Source organism: Myotis yumanensis, unplaced genomic scaffold (assembly GCF_028538775.1).
Source record: "Myotis yumanensis isolate MYYU_CA2020_CCGP unplaced genomic scaffold, mMyoYum1.0.hap1 SCAF_8, whole genome shotgun sequence".
In the NCBI taxonomy this organism is placed as follows: Eukaryota; Metazoa; Chordata; class Mammalia; order Chiroptera; family Vespertilionidae; genus Myotis; species Myotis yumanensis.
In genome coordinates this window covers 52,634,223-52,650,021 of record NW_027223759.1, presented here as the reverse complement: position 1 = coordinate 52,650,021, position 15,799 = coordinate 52,634,223, and the positions used below count along the sequence as shown (strand labels likewise).

The 15,799-nt window shown below is 38.0% G+C and overlaps 1 protein-coding gene across 4 annotated transcripts in view; it reads right to left on the bottom strand.

Moving 5' to 3' along the window:
- KCNH7 (potassium voltage-gated channel subfamily H member 7) overlaps positions 1–15,799 on the bottom strand; it is a 419,704-nt gene that overhangs the window by 71,712 nt on the left and 332,193 nt on the right. The gene's annotated exons all lie outside the window — the stretch shown is intronic.

Genomic DNA, 15,799 nt, shown 5'->3' with positions numbered 1-15,799 from the left:
AAAAACTAGCTACCCAGAAAATGTAAATACATGGGTTTTCAAGAATTTTACATTTTGATGGATCCACAAATGGCACATAGAGGCATTTTTTTTTTAAAGGAATGATGGGTTATAATTTTACCTTATGGATATCCCACATAGGTGTAATGGCTTTATTTCAAAATGAATCTCACTAAATAAATGTTCTTAGACTAGATTCTTTTAAACACAGCTAATAAATCATCAGCTTTGCAGCATGGCTCTCAGGAAATCCCATTAATTAGTCAAAGAGTGTTATTTCTGTGTTCTTAGTAATTCTATCCATGTAGGTTTTAACTTAACAATAATAATAAACTATCTCAGACAAATTGCAACTTGCAATTTTATTTTTATTGTCATACTTCTTACATCCCCACCCACATATAAGTTACTGTTCTATTTAAATAAAAAAAAAAAACTTGAGAAGTTAAATAACAACCTCACATGAGATACAGCATGACTTTTAAATATAACAGAAAGAGTTCAGTTAAAATAAGCAAAACTCTTTTTAGATAATAGCTAAAGTGGTTTAACTAGCTTTGAAAAAAACAATAAAGAACCTAACTACTTTTCTCAGTCCAGAATAAAGTTGTATATGGAGGAAACAGGGCTTTAATTTAAGCTATTTTGAAAGTGACAGGAATTAATTATTACTAAGAGAGAAATCTGTAAAATAAAGTGGTTTCACTATTTACTAAACACCAAAAATCCTCAGAATCCAAGATCTAAATCCAATCTATAGTTCTAGTGATATCTGTCTTCCACAATCCAAATAGGAATGATGTTTAAATAATCTATCAATTCATAAGTGCAGATTGATAGAAAGCAATCCTGTTATGCTTAGTACAGAAAAACAGTGTAAGATATTTTGGTCTGGAAAGAATGGATCATCTCTTATGGTGTCATTATGTAACGTCTCTTTCTCAAAAATCAGGACTACTCAGAATATAGGAAGTAAATCCAAAACCTTATTTTGGCTCTCAAAGTCTTCTAAAATATGGACCCATTCTGTCTTTCCAGTTCCTTCTCTCATTATATTTCTCTATGCACACAGTGTCCTCTGGCAAGACAACTAAAATGTTTGAGCTGCTTCCCAAATTGCTAAATTCACAAATTTCTCTCATAAAAAAAAGGTATGTAGTTATTCAAAGAGAACCAAAAAAGAGTCATTTTTAAAGACAGGAATATATGTCTGAGCTTGCTCCCTGCTTTAGTGACCTGCTTCTGATGTGAACCTCCCATAGGGGGCAATCTAAATATTTGTTTTAGCAGAAGTTATACTACATACATATAGCACCTTGAGCTTCCCCTGAGAAGCAAAACTGTGGATGGAACTCTTTCCATTGCACATATGCAAAAATCAGAAAGGAAATGATATTACACGTAGAGTTAAAAGAAAGGCAGGGAGGTATGAAATAATGTGTTGTGGGTTAAACTGCTTATAATGTTGATGCATAAAATGCAAGGAAACAGTGGTAGAGGAGGGCAGTGAATAGGGGCAGTGACAGGCTATAGAAGATGTAATGCGACATGATAGCAATCTCAGACTTTCTCATTGAGGTCAGGGTTCCTCACACTTTAATAAAATATAGACTCCTTTTAAGGCTAAGATACTTATTGCAGAACCCTAATGATAATTTATAATATTTGAAATGATAATGTTAGGTAAATATGTACCAAAATAAAACTAGGTTAAAACCTCTTAATATGACTGCTGTGGATTGAATTGTGTACCCCCAAAAATATGCTGAAATCCTAATATCTGGTACCTCTGAATGTGACCTTACTTGAAAATAGGGTCCTTGTAGGTGTAATCAAGTAATATGAAGTCATGGTGGAGTGGAGTGGGCCTTGATGAAATAATTGGTGTCCTTACACAAAGAGGGAAATGTGGCTGCAGAGACACAGCCGTGTGACAATGGAGGCAGAGAGAGCTGCAAGCCAAGGACCACCAAGGGTTGATGGCAGCCACCAAAACCTGCAAGAAGAATATGGAACAGATTCTCCCTCAGAGCTTTCAGAAGGAACCGTGATTTTGGACTCCCAGCCCTCAGAATAATTTCCATTGTTTTAAGCCACTCTGTGATATTTTACTATAGCAACTCTAGAAAACGAATGCAATGACAAAAACATAAACAAATACATTATAGAAAAAAATGCAAAACTATCATCACTAATTTAATATTTGATATACCTGATTGCATTTTGACTATTATGTGTGGTTTGATCTAATAGATAAACTATTTTTCTCTGTTCTAACCCAAAGTGCCGTTTTGTATTAACGTGTTATCAAAATGATATCACAAAATTAAAAAATTGTATTACCATTATAGGGTAATTTAATCAAATTCTTAATTCAAATTTCATTCATAATAGTTGTTTAAAACCAATTTTAAAGGTGTTACTTGATACTGTACAAAAGTTTTTTGTTTACTTGAAGTTCAATTTTGCTTTGGAGCAATATTGAACTGTACATTAATTATCTAATTAAATTATTTCTGGAACTAGGTTCAGAAAGGAAGTTCATTTGCAATATTCAAATGTATCTATTGATACCAAACCATTGAAATTTGGTATATACAACAATGGAACATGTTTTGAAAATGCATTTGTAGCAATTGGTATGGTACTAAAAGTTATGGTACAAATTCTTTTGATTCCTGAAAGGCCATGCCATTTTTATATATTCTCCAATTCTTTCATGACTTTTATCAGCCAATTATACAGCACGCTTTAGTGTCATGTGGTCTCATTGTAAACCCCAAAATAGTCCTAGGCACTGAGCCAGGTCAGATGGCAGTACTCTGTTATTAAGTGATTATCTTATTGATTCAAAAGATTATTATATTGTTTTAGCTTTTCACCAAGATACAGTAATTTTTAAGATTTTCCAGGAGAACTAGAAAGAAGTTCCATATGCTCTTTGTATAATATATGGAGCATATAGAATTTCTCCATATGATCTCTTTAGTAGGATAGTATGATGTCTTATGTAGATGCTCAGTACTCCCAAGAGACATGTGGAAATACACAGTCCTCTTAAGGTCAAGTTCTGGAATTGGCACAGCGTCACTTCTGCCATAATTTACTGGCCAAAGCAGTCACAGGCTATCCAAGATTCAGTAAAGTGGAAGGTTAGTCTTTACCTCTTGATAGGAAATTACATACATGGGAAAGAGAAGAATTCAATTGTGGCCACAGGAATTGTTGACAATTATTGTTCTTAGGTATGATGATGATATCATGGTTATTTTTTTAAAATAGTCCTCATCTTTCAGGGATTCACAGGGAAATATTTATGAGTAAAATTATATAGTATTTGGGGTTTTCTTCAATATCACCCAGAATGGGAGAAGATAACAGGGAGAGAGTGTCTGCTTGTATGCAACAATATCAACTGTATATTGATTTTATTGAAACTGAGTAATGGGTATATATAGTTATCTCTAGTTTCATAATATGTTTAAACATTTTCACAATAAGAAGTTAAAAAAAGTTCTAGAATCTCAGGAAGAAAGGTCTAAGATATTTGAGGAAGTAATTTCTTGATGAAAATAAAGAAATAGGTCTACAAACGTCAGAGAAGTTCGCATCTATCAAACTTGAGTTGGTTCTGTATCAGGTAAGTGTGGATTCTTGTTTATACAGAAGAATGGGTACTTTGCTCTCTGCACATCTAATTCATATGATGCTCACCTTTATTCAACAACACAGACTACACACAATCCCTGTTTTGCCTACCCTCCAACTGTTTGCCTTCATATTTCCATCATGTTGGGGCAAATCACACTATAAGAAGGTAATTGGACAGGCTAAATCTGCAGATGCTCATCCCTCTCAGAATACTTAGCTACATTGTTCAACAAGTTAGGTTAAAATACAGACACTTTTCAGAAACTCATAAGGTTAGGCCTCTTATTGAGAAACAGTTCTCATATTCAAAGCTTTCATTCTAGTTTGATATAGAATGTATGTTTTTGCATTTCCCCCATAAAACTACCACTGAATGCAACGTATATGTTGTAATATCATTTTTGTAAAGATTTACATTAGATATTATTTTTATAATTTACTTCTAGAAAATAACTGAGTTCTCTTGAGGAATCAAAGTTTTCATCTCTCTTTCATTTTAAAAACTGACAGTGAATAAATTATTTCATTAATTGCAGTTTCTTTTTGCTTTCTTGCAGAAAACTATATGAGTTCGGAATTTTAGTACAATTATTTACGTTGTTTTAATAGTTCTATTTCCATTTTAATGGTCTAAATGCATATATATGTTATAATGTCACCTTATACTTCTTTGGAAATAGGAAAAATGTATAAGTCACAGTCCCAAGTAAGTTTAAATTAATCAAAAAAAGACTTTGGAGTGCTGTTAGAAATAAAATATTAGATAGGTAAATATTTGTTTTAAAAACATGAATAGGATTTTAAGGGGCTCATGATTAAAAAGTAAAAGGCAGCTACACAGTCTATTAACTTTTCTTAAGAGAGTCAACTTCTCCTACACATTTGGGAAGTAAGATACTTTAGAAAGATAAAAAATGATTATTTAAACTTTGATAAGGCTTTTCCTTTTTTATATATGTTTTTATTGATTTTTAGAGAGAGAGGAATGGAGAGGGATAGAGAGATAGAAATATCGATGAGAGAGAATCATTAATTGCTCAGCTGTCTCCTGCACACCCCTTACTGGGCTTTGAGCCTGCACCCCAGGCATGTGCCCTGCCCTGACCAGAAATCAAACCAGTGACCTCTTGGTTCATGGGTCGACACTTAACCACTGAGCCATACCAGCCTGGCAATAGACTTTTCTTTTAAGAAAGGGAGAGAGAGAGAGAGAGAGAGAAAGAGAAAGAAAAAAAGGAAGGAAGGAAGGAAGGAAGGGAGGGAGGGAGGGAGGGAGGGAGGGAGGGAGGGAAGGAAGGAAGAGGGGTTAAAACCTCACTGTACTAAAAAAGGGGGAACTGTATGATCTCCAAAAAAAAAATATTTATATTTTCTCTTTCCTGAAACCACCAATTAAATTTACAGTTTAATACAGTCTAAAATATTGTTCTCTTTACCAAATACAATTTTCCTAGTTGCTAGCACACTGCTATTTGTTTAACCTCTAACTGGTAAGTGTTATATACAACAAAAATCTATATATGAAACAACAATATTTATTCAATGAAGATCTACTGTGAAAATTCTGTGGGAACACCAGTATTAATAACTACTCTTCTCTTCAGAAAAGTGCAATAGGGAACGATTAAGTCTTCCAAAAGATTATATGGTACTTCTGGCAGCTGTTAAAGCCATGCTGAGGTGTTGGTAGAGACTGTTCATCTGTTATTTATCCTTTACTCAGGACTCACAGTTAACTAATAGGCTAGCTGTATTTTTAACTATTGGGAAGAGCAGTATGTAACAAAATGAATCAGGTAAAACATATAGCATCTGGAAAGATTTAGAATCCCTGGCTTTTCAGCAGATGATTTGAGAAATACAGCAAAGCCTGAGTAATTATTGCAACAGGCAGCCCCACTGATGATTACCCAGATATTTAAATTAAAAGATGAAAGGGTTTCACACAATAAATCAAATCTGTCACATAGGAAGTTTTAAATAAATAAAATATTGAAATTAGATTGTAGAATCACTGCAGCATTCTATATTGAAAGAACTTTCTAAGGCTTCAATTAAAGTAGATATTTAGTCATTTGTGTGTATGTGCACACCTGTGTATGCATGGATGTTTAATAAGTTAGGATTATTGTATGATTTTGTAAATATCAGAGTCAAGCAGGTTCAGCTAAATGTCAGGTTTAGTGTCTTGTATGTGCTGTATATGCCAATCTATAAATGCTGACTTCTTAATATATGTGACTCAGTATAAGAGAAAGAGGTTAGATCATATCTCAAACATTTATAATATTTATAAATTACTTAAAATATATACATATTAAAAAAATTAAATTCTTTCCCTGATTGAACCAAGAGGTTATGGTTCAATTCCTGGTCAGGGCACATGCCTGCTTAGCTCATCAATGCTTTTTCTTGGAGAAATAGGATTGTTAATACTGACTCTCTTTATGTTAGTCACCAGGTCCAGTGTAAAATTCTGACATTCAATTTTCTCAGTGGCTCTTTGAGATAATTATTATTATCTATATATTTTTATAGATGAGGAAACTGACTCAGAGAGAATAAATATAATTTACCTGAGGTCTCAGAGACAAATATAATATGATCAACCATAAAATTCCCTAACCTTACTGAATGCTTATTATTTACTGAAGACTTGATTGGCATTATCTCACTTAAATATTACAGGTTTACAATGTAAGTGCTTGCTGTAGGTTGAATTGTGTCCCCCACCAAAAGATATGCTCTATTCTAACTCCTACTACCTGTGTATGTCACCTTATTTGAAAATAGGATCTTTGCAGATGTAATCAACTTAAGATGAGGTAGGTTATACTTAGTGGATTGAAGCGGGCCCTATACAAAGAGGGAAGAGACAGAGACAGACACACAGAAAGAATGACACATAACAATGGAGACAGAGATAGGAGTGATGTGTCTATAAGGCAAGGAACACCAAGACTTCCAGCAACACAGAAACTTAGAGGAAGGCAGGAAACTGATTTTCCTCTGTAGGCTTCACAGAACATGCCCCAGCTAATGGCTTGATTTCACACTTTTATCCTCCAGAGTGTTGAGAGAATAAACTTCTGTTTTTTTAAGCCTCTCAGTTTCAATTCATTTCATTACGGGGATAAAGCCTACGTTTTCTTACTGCACATGCTGTTTCCAGAAAAAGAATTTATTTTATAAGGATCTGTGTAAACCCTTTTCATAGTGATAAATCCATTTTTAATAAAATTCTAATCACATAAGTCAAAATAGTGAATAAAGAGAATTATGCAGAATCACTTCATTTTTTATAAATCTTTATTGCTGAAAGTATTACATATGTCCCTTTCCCCCCCATTGCCTCTTCCCCTTTCCCCACTAAGCCTTCACCACTCTATTATCTGTGTCTATGGGTTATGCATATGCACATATGAGTTCATTGGTTGATCTCTCCCCCCACGCCCCCCCCCCCCCCACACACACACACTCAAATCACTTCTTGCCAAGAGCCTCAATGCTACTTGTTGGGATGGACACACAGATGTAGGACATAGGGAGAACAAAACAGCAATGTTAGATGGCAGTGATGGGCACCCAAAATAAAGACAATTTCCGCTAATTAGAAATACATAATCTGTCAAATATTGCTGCATAGGCTAGACTCTGGGCTGAGATGGCCCTGTTACATATCCCAGCTATGCTGTGGCCATTCAAAAAATCTCCCTGAGCATCAGATACTTTAGCGGCAATATGAGGACAACAACACCTATCTCATAAGCCACAGTGTACTAGGTAAGATCACACATGTATAAAGTTTATAGAGAACCCCTGTCTTACCCTAAACACCCCATAAGTGAATACTATTGTAAAACTATTGTAAAACTATTATAATTTTAGATACATTTAACTTGCCCAACTCGAAATTAAATTACAAATAACACTGAATGTCAATTATAATTATTGACTGAACCCAATTCTCTGACGTGACCTTTGGATTAAGTCAATCATGCAAAGAAAAGATAGCCAAAGATAGATAATTATGGTTCTTGGTTTTGCTGGTAAGATAAAAGTTTTTCTTTGATTATGAACATGTTAGCTATGCTATGTTGGCTCGTGGGTTATTTGTCAAGTAGTGATTTAAGGGATCAACCATTTTTAAAAAGCTCCCCAACACTTTTCAAAGACCCAGTTTAAGCAAAGAATAACATATTTCTTCACAAAAGCATGTGTCCTGGAACTAGGGAACAGTTAGTTAATTGGGTTAGAATGGCTATCATAAAAAATAACTGCCAATCTGATTGGTGGTTGGAGAAAATTACTTTTGAGCATCTTCTGAGAATACATAAATTTCTCAATTTTTCTGCAAGTAATAAAATGGCATTTCTTTCAAATTAATTCAGTAAGCATTTATGGAGTTCCTGCCCACTTTAAAATTTGAGTATATTTTCCAAGGACCCTGTAGATATATATATATATATATATATATATATATATATATATATATCCATAGAGATGATATCTGAGGTTCTGCAGTTTTATTATTTTATCCAACACACATTGTTTGCTCAATTACAATAAATTAGTGTGATTTTACTATGTTTGCATCTTTTAAAGGTCAGGGATTATTGTGTTTTAAAGGCAGAAATAGGCAAGACTCTCCATGAAAATTCCAGGATGATTGGGAAATGTAAATGTGTGTATATGTGTGTGAGCAAACAGAATTGTCTACCATGGTGTATTATTCTGGGATATATGGGTGGGCTTTTATTAACTCCTCAGTCACCTATGACCTACAATGAGGTAAAAACCTTGACTTAGGGCCTAAATTTCTCTGAATCCCTTAAAGCCACAAACACATTTATAATGAGAGAGAGAGAGAGAGAGAGAGAGAGAGAGAGAGAGAAAGGCAAAAGAGCAAGAATAAGAGATGTTTAGAGAGAAAGTGAAGCATAAAGTAATGGGGGTGGCATTGTAGGAAATGAGCTCAAAGTTACAGTAAAGTCAGAGATGGCATCTTGACTGACTAAAGCACAGAGGAACTGTTTCTCCATTACTGATAGATTTTCTTCCTGAGTATTTACAAGGTGAATGGTGTGCTTTGCTTTTAAATTACTTGGCTTCAAGAACAGTTTCTCCTTCCTGCTATATTTCAAAATGAGAAATGTCTTCTAGTTGAGGATTGAGTACATTCAGTTATAAGTAGCTTCAGCAAGTGTGTGACATTCCTATGAAATTTGTAGTTAATGAGTCTTGGTTTGTCCGTATTTTAGGATTAAGGATCAGTTAATAGTCTGTAAAATCTGGTCTTAATTGCAGGAACCCATTTAAGTAATTTCCTTTAATAAAAACATCCTTGGAAGGCCATCCTTTGCCTCCTGGACTTGTTCTTTCTGGTGGTCTGTCAAGCTTCATTTAGGACCCAGATTAGCAATAAACAGAAAAATGCCAGAATGTCTACAGGTCAATTCAACAAAACCATAAGAAGTAGAACACCATGTCTTTTACAGAGTCAGGTGTTAAATCACCTATTTTGTCTCTTTTCTTCCTTCCTTTTTTCGCCCTTCCTCCATTCCTTCCAAAATGAAAAGGTTTAACAGACGCTAAACTTCTGCAAGAAGAAATTATAACTTAGGGTACAGAGTTGTTCACTAGATTCTGAACTGCCTGATGGCCTTAACCATTGTTTGCTCTATTTTTGCACCTAGAACCATGCCATGTCCATTGCTGCCCACATAGTAGGTACTCAATACATATTTTCTATTGGGTAACTAACCTGTCACCCGTATAGTCAAAAATGCATGAGAAGAAGGAGGTTGATTCCATGATAATTTATATTATTTTTTTAAAAATTCAAAAGGTCCTAAGAAAAATGTCTTGTTAAGACTCAGAAATAACCCTTATGTATGGCATGGGCAAGTTGATTACTAAAAAAACCTATATGCCTCTTTCATGTTCAAATAATAAAATCAAAACAAACAGCAGCAACAATCAAAATATTTAAAAAGAACATTCCATATTAAAAATTATTGAATATTCACAAATTAATTTTAATTATGATATATTAACTGTTCTTTTAAGAGAGAAAACAAACCAAATATTCTACTATATTCCATGATGAGTCTTGGAATTAAATCTGACACTGATTCCTTCATAGTCAAAAAAGAGTTATGCCTAAACAATGGCTGCAAGTGTCATTGAGATAACTTTCTTTGATAACCAACTATCAATCACAGTCTACCTTTTAGTCATGCTGAAGAAATCTGAGTAGTGCATTCAAGAAAATCATCTTTGCTATTTTAAGTAACTTTAAATAATGAGCATATGAATCATCTGAAGTAAATGAAAAAAATAAATATGGCATTCTCGATTATTCAGAAGACTTGATATAGAAACATAATTTTGTATCAAAGATTCATTGGCTTCCTATTTTTGTTCATCACCTTGCAGGGATAACTTCCTAGGAGGCAATTATTCTTAATTATAAATTGTCCTGAATTCCCTTTTGGCTATTATGCTTTTTATCTCATTAGACATTTTTTTACTTTGACATTTTTTTTAGGGGGAAAAAACAACTACTAAGATTTTTTTACTCCTATTCATGTTCCCGGGAGGGAGGTATGAATCTGATAACACTTATCTGAAACAAAAAGTATGATGCAAGTGACACAGAACAAATAAAAATCAAGCCAGGTTGTGCCTCTTCATGATATCCTCTAACCTAATAAATGTGTAATAATATGATTATGACCACACCTCAATCTTCTTGACTTCTTTATTTTTAAAAAATATATTTTATTGATCTTCTACAGAGAGGAAGGGAGAGGGATAGAGAGCCAGAAACATCCATGAGAGAGAAACATCCATCAGCTGCCTCCTGCACACCCCCCACTGGGGATGTGCCCGCAACCAAGGTACATGCCCTTGACCGGAACCAAACCTGGGTCTCCTCAGTTCACAGGCCGACGCTCTAGCCACTGACCCAACTGGTCAGGGCTTGACTTCTTTATTTTCACATCTTTTACATCTATTGATAGATAAAATATGCCAATTTTTTCAAATACAGTTAAAAATTGTTATATTTACTCTCTTGTCAGAGATACATATAAATAGCAAATGACATGTATTATTTCCTTTCAGATTTTTTATCCAATTTTTACATGGTAAATAGGCACAATGTCTAGCATAACTAATTTCATAACTAACCCTTCTTACTAATTTTGTCTTATTGGTACATTGTTTAAGCTTTTCATACGTAGAGTAGCCACTGAACTTCATTTTCTATTGGTTTCTAAATCAGTGGTCCTTCAACTCTGGGATTTTAGAGTTTGGTAAAACTAAAAAGAAATGGGGTGTTTTGAGATATTTCCCACATTAGGAATGTTATGAAAAGTAGTCATCTTTCTCTACCACCGTTATTTCCTAAAAGTATTCCTATATAATAAAAGGTCAGAGGTGTCACGACCAAAATGACCAGAGACCAGGTGGCCCCGCCCCCAAGCAAGCAGTTAGAGGCAATCAGGCAGACAGGCAGAGTGGTTAGGGGGATCAGGTAGGCAGACGGCCCCTCACAGGGCTGGCCCCACCCCCCAGCAAAGAAAGAGAGAGGCCCAGGCCAGCCAAGCCATTGACCCAACCAAGCCTGTTGCCTGAAGAGGGAGGCCACTGGTGGCAGGAAAGGGGGGGAAGCACTGCACAGGTGACAAGTAGTGGCAGCGGCGGGGGTGGGGCCAGCTGCCTGTAGCCTGGGGAAAGAAAGCCTCGATAGGCCCTGATCTCAGGCCAGGCCTAGGGATCCTACCCGAGGGGTCCTGGATTGTGAGAGGGTGCAGGCTGGGCTGAGGGACCCCCCCGAGTACACAAATTTTCATGCACCAGGCTTCTAGTGTTAATATAAAAAATCAGAAAGGACAGAATCTTAAAATAAAAAGCAACCATTTTAAATAAGTTCAACTTTGTGAAATCTTGTTATGATGCTTCACCTTTCTTGCCATTTGTTGTGGACAGTTCAAATTGTGTCATCAGCAAGCACTGCTCTGGAGACCAGGGTTTTCAAATATTGCCACACTAATGATCTCAATTATAAAATACACAGGTTGAGTTAAGCTATCCCTAAAATCCCTCCCAGCCTTAACATACTCTAACAGTAACATGACTGTCACTGATTTTTTTATACTGTAAATTACTCTGTTAGTCAAGGGTAGTTACTACATTGGTGATATTAAAACCAAGCTCTATTGTGAAAGGGAAAGTTTCCACTAAATATATTTAATTTTTTAAAGCATAAGGATGTATCCTATATACTTATTTGATAGGCATTTGCCATGGTAGTGCAGGACTTGATGGTGGAAGACCACTGAGCACCGAGATTTATGTCCATGTGTATTTTGTATGTAATCCAACTGTTCTAGAGTAAAGGCTGCCTCAGGTCAATCATTTTGGTCATGAGAATATTATTCTGTACAGTAAGAATTCAGTGAGTCATGCTGAGTAATAACATGTACTGTATCCTTGTTAATAGTATAAGTTGGACCTGACCATAGTTAACTGTGTGTATTAACATTATACATTTATAAAAAATCCACTAAGTATCATGTAAATGTGCATCTTGCCATGCAGTCATGGATCTCCTTATCCCATTTTTATCTTTTTCCTTTTGCATTTTTAAGTAGCTATGGACCTAGAGGAGGCACCTATTTTCCAAGATGATTGACTGTCCACCATTCAACTATTTTTCAAATCCACATTTAAGATTTTCTTTTTATACAGGTTTTCTTTGAACTAAACCTCTGAAGGTAATCAGAATTAACACAGCATTGCACAAAATCAAACCTAACATCTCATTAGTGTGCTATCTTGTCTTTGTTTAATTGACTACATCTATATCCTTGTCACTATAAGCTCAATGGTTAGAGGCTATGCTTATAACTGTGATACAAGTGAGTGTATAAATATAATATCTGCATATCTGTATTCACACACACACACAAATATCTATGCTGGTATGTTGGCTAGAAGTCTGAAAATGGGAAGAGAGAGACACTATGTAAAATGTGCTAGGAAACTATTGCCTGGCAATAATGTATCATGAAAGAAACTCAGAAGATATAAAAAACACATTTCTATAGTTCACTATACATGTTGTAGATCAAGACTATTTAATTCTGTAATGAGCTAGCAGCATTCAGGCTGCTATTACTTTACTGTAACTAGGTCGGGTTCCTCCTTCATTTTGAGGACTCATAATGGGCTTTAAGTGATTGCCATTCAGGTAAAACACTCAAGATTATTGCATTAACAGTAAATTTTGGAAAAAGTTAATTGGGCGCTAACATTATAAATAAGTTGTGAGGAGAGGTAATTCTAATATATTAAATGTCATACAGTGTAATAGTGAATGATTTTGAAGGGAGAAATGATCACTGACAAACGGCGAGATGCATTATTTTATCAACCTTTGCTTATATCTGCTCTTTAGAGAAGGAGGTGAATTATCATGAGCAGCATGTCATTTCCAAGTAATTCTGTTTGACTTCAGCATGGATTTTAGTTCCTTCCTATGACAGTGGGAGGCTTTCTTCTGGGAATTCACAAGGTATTAAAAAAGAACAAGAAAAAAATTTACAGCCTAAAGCCTCCCACACTGACTGAGGAGCTGGCAAGCTAGGTAAGTTTCCTGTCTTTGGGGAAGAGGTTAGTAAGCAGAAGTCATCATGTTACAGAAAAGTTGGAAGTGATTCTTTCACCAAAACTTGTGAAATCAATATGTCAACTGATATCTATATCTAATACACCGTGCTCCATCAGCTGGTGAACTTGTACATTTAAGTGCCAGGAGCCAATTCTGTTGGTTACTTATTTGTTTTGATGCTCACACCTCTTTGTCCTTTCCACCTTGGAGTAAACCACCTGGCAGTGATGGGCTCAGCAGTGACGCCATTTAAATGTGTTTGGTTATGAATCTTAGCACCTGTGTACCTTAATTGGAAGAGTGTGATTATTGGCTGCTGATACCCTCCAAATTTAAATTAGAGGAAAAAAATCAGCAGAAATCTTGAAGCATTAAAATAATTGGACACCAAAATGTAAATAAAGTACCAATATAATATGACCTTTGCATTTGTGTTAAGGAATGTAAAACTTAAACCACACAACTAAAATTTGTTCATTATCTACTTTGCAGCTAGCTATTCCGAATTATGCAAGATTATCAACTAAACTAGAGTCCTGGTGCATGAAAATTCATGCACTGGAGAGGGTTCCCTCAGCCCGGCCTGCCCCCTCTCACAGTCCGGGAGCCCTCAGGGGCAGGAGGCGACCCTATGATCAGGGGAAGGCAACGCCCCATCACACCTCTGCTGCTGCCACTGCCGGCAGCGCAAGCCTTGGCTGGCCCTGGTTACCTGAGCCTCGAGCAGCCCTGGGTGGCTGGGGGGCTGAAGGGACTGGGGGTCTCCGGAGGCCGGCCATGCGCCTGCTGCCCCAGCAGGGTTGAGGGGTCTGGGCACCGCCATCTTGTTGCTGTGGGCGCTGCCATCTTTGAGGGCTGGGCAGTCAATTAACATATTCCCTCCTTATTGGTTGTGGGTGCCACCATCTTTGCAATGGTGTGAGGGTCAATTAGCATAGTCCCTCTTTATTAGATAGGTATCTTGGCAGAAGAATTTAATTTACATGTCCTATTATATATCTTGGACAAGATATTTATTCTTTATTATAATAGATTAGAGGCCTGGTGCACAAAAATTTGTGAACTCGAGGGGGGGGTCCCTCAGCCTGGCCTGTGCCCTCTCGCAGTCTGGGACCCCTCAAAAGATAATGACCTGCTGGCTTAGGCCTGCTCCCCGGTGGCAGAGGGCAGGCCCAATCCCTAGGTGCAGCCCCTGGTCGGGCTTAGAGCAGGGCTGATTGGGGAGTTGGGGCGCCGCCCCCTGTCATGCACAGAGCAGGGCGGATTGGGAGGTTGCGATGCCACCCTCAGTCATGCTCAGGGTAGTGCCGATTGGGGGGTTGGGGCACCGCCCCCTATCACACTCAAAGCAGGGTCGATGGGGAGGTTGCTGCGCCGCCCCCTGTCATGCACAGAACAGGGCTGATCAGGGGGTTGAGGAGATCCCCCCTGTCACTCACAGAGCAGGGCCAATCAGGGGGTTGGGGCGCTGCCCCCTGTCATGCACAAAGCAGGGCCCATCAGGGGGTTGGGGCTCCGTACCCTGTCACGCACAGAGCAGGGCCAATCAGGGAGTTGGGCGCTGTTCCCTGTCATGCACAGAGCAGGGCCCATCAGGGGGTTGGGGAGCTCCCCCCTGTCATGCACAGAGCAGGGCCTATCAAGGGGTTGAGGAGCTCCCCCCTGTCATGCACAGAGCAGGGCAGATCAGTGGGTTGGGTCGCCGCCCTCTATCACCCACAGAGCAGGGCCGATCAGGGGGTTGGGGCGCCACCACTGTCACACTCAGGGCAGGGCCGATGGGGAGGTTATGGCTCTACCCCGTCACACACAGAGCAGGGCCTGTGGGGGGTGGGGGGTTGGGGCGCCGCACCCTGTCACACACAGAGCCACAGGGCGATCACGGGGTTTGGGCGCTGCCCCCTGTCACGCTGATCCGGTGCCAAGAGGCCTCGTGGCTCCACTGTTCCCAGTGCTGGGAGGCATATTACCCCTTTACTATATAGATAGAGTCCTGGGGGCCAGCTGGTTTGCCCTGAATGGTGTCCTGGAACAGGGTGGGAGTCCCCACTGGGGTGCCTGGCCAGCCTGGATGAGGGGATTATGGCTGTTTGCAGCTGGTCACACTCCCTTCAGGGTGGGGGTCCCCACGGGAGTGCCTGGCCAGTCTGGGTGAGGGGCTGAGGGCTGCTTTCAGGCTGGCGGTTGTTGACTGAAGCTCCCAACCGCTCCTTTTTTTTTCTTTTTTAAATTTTATCTTGTGCCAGCTTTAACTCTGGCTCTAGTTCTGAGGTTTCCGCTGCTGAAAGCAGGTATCTGGTTTGTTTGCGTTCTATAATCGAAACAATGTATAACTCCAGCTCTGAGATCCCGGCCGGCTGAAAGCTGGTTTCTGGGGTTTTGTTTAGCTTCTATATTTGTTAGAATGTTTCAAACTGCCAGCTCAGAGGCCGGCAAGGCAGGCGGGGAACGTTGGAGTCTGCAGTCACT